The sequence below is a fragment of the Stegodyphus dumicola genome, chromosome 3 (assembly GCF_044657685.1).
Source record: "Stegodyphus dumicola isolate Sdum_Otavi_A_Nest chromosome 3, ASM4465768v1".
Lineage (NCBI taxonomy): Eukaryota > Metazoa > Arthropoda > Arachnida > Araneae > Eresidae > Stegodyphus > Stegodyphus dumicola.
Window position 1 is genome coordinate 268,261,951 of NC_140770.1, and position 1,985 is coordinate 268,263,935.

The 1,985-nt window shown below is 31.7% G+C and overlaps 1 non-coding gene across 1 annotated transcript; it reads right to left on the reverse strand.

The window, feature by feature from the left end:
• Positions 1-989: 989 nt before the first annotated feature.
• On the reverse strand, positions 990-1,062 carry TRNAF-GAA (transfer RNA phenylalanine (anticodon GAA)). Its single transcript has one exon. It is a non-coding gene; the product is annotated as a tRNA-Phe (tRNA).
• Positions 1,063-1,985: the final 923 nt, after the last annotated feature.

Consider the following 1,985-nt stretch of genomic DNA (forward strand, 5'->3'; position numbering starts at 1 on the left):
TTCAAGTGAACTTGAAACCTTAAAAATATTTTTTAACTTCCACGCGGTGTGCTTCGGGTGAAAATTGGAACAGAATTTAAATAGATAACCTTCATGTGTTTTACCTTAATTAAATTATTACAATCCTAATTTTTTAGCGTTTGAGTGAAGTGTTTTAGAACTGTAGGTGTTTATTAACAGCAAAGCTATTTACCTGCTGTCGATTCAGAAAGTCTGGTGAGGTAGCGGTTAAAATTAAAATTCTTTCTTTCTAAACAAAGAAAGACAAAACATAATTTTTAGTTACATTTGAGCCAGGGGCGTAGCTAGAGGGGGGCAAGGGGGGCATTTGTCCCCGGGCGCCGAACTGATGTTACGACATTTTAGAATTAAATGTTTTCAATCCTTGACAAGCAATAGGGGGCGCGAAATCTTCAGTTGTCCCTGGGCGCCGAAAACCCTAGCTAGGACTCTGATTTGAGCCTTTTGCATTTGATACAAATGTGCACAATACATATAACATGTTTACAGGTGATAAAACGTCTACTTTGTAATAAAAGTATTTTTGAAAGAAATATCAAAAAACGTACACAGAAACTAGTTCATAATTTGGAACCTACTTAAAACTGTCCTGCTTATAGTAAAACAGTACATGTTACATGTAAATTGCAGATAAGTACGAATTATCTAATGCGAACAGTACTGTAAAGACAATTTTTAAGAAGTTCTGTCAAAAATACTAAATGCTGCTTTCCTTTCACTTTTATTGTTATGGAAAAGGATAAAAATTGTACGAGAGTATATGGCCTGTTCGTAAAACAAGATTTTTATTTGATAAAAGCAAAAATATTTATTACATCAATCCACATTAATTACAGAACAGTAATTAACGTACAAAGAGAAATATCCTCTCGGGCTAAGACTTGATTACCAGTCTCAAGCGTGATGGATGACAATACAGATCTATTGACTGCCACACACACACACCAAAAAAAAAAAAAAAGAGCACCTGCCGAAACCCGGAATCGAACCAAGGACCTTCAGATCTTCAGTCTAACGCTCTCCCAACGGAGCTATTTCGGCACGCGTCCTTTTTTCATTTCCTCAATTAATTTTCTAAAAATTCACAGGACAGTCAACGTTAAACTATCTGAAGGTAGTTGTTATAAGGCCTGTATAAAAACAAAATTGTTTGTTTTAAAGCAATGAATAAAATTATTCTCACTCGCCGTCAGGGTAAAGTAAAATGTCTATAGAAAGTACAAAGTAGAAAACAAAATGCTTATTTTAACATCATTGACAGAGCCGCCCAGATGGTATAGTGATTAGGGTCGCCTGATTGCGATACCGAAGGGCCCAGACTCGAAATTCAATTAAAGCGATGAATTATTCGAATAAATTTGTTTTTGGAGTAAAACTTTTTAAATGCAATAATTCATTGTTTTAACTAAATTTCTATTCCTTGGAGATGATATATGAAAAACCTTTTCTAATAATACATTATTGATTTTTGACAGCTTTAACGCAAGTCTTAGACCTTTTAAATTATTAATAATTGTTTAATTAGAATTTTCATTCTAAATTAATAGTAGCTTTGAGGGCTATTTTAGTAACAGCCTATTTTAAATATATTATTATCTAGGATACTTTTAAGTTAAAAAGGTTTTACTACAAAAACTAAACTTACTTTATTCCAATAATTTATCGCTTCAATTAAATTTCTATTCTTTGGAGATGATATACGAAAAACCGTTTTTGATAATATATATATGTATTACTAAAAATAAATAAAGATTCAAATGATTAAGAATTGCATTTATAGCTTTTAAATTTATCAATATTTTAAGCAGTTATAATTGGAAATATAACTTAAATATTTAATGTTACGTATAACGCAATATTTGAAAAATATCTATTCTAAAGGCCGCGGGAAAAATAAATTACATATGTTGTGCTCTGTGCAATGGCAGCACTTATTAGACTATGTGATAGCATAAAAGCAATGC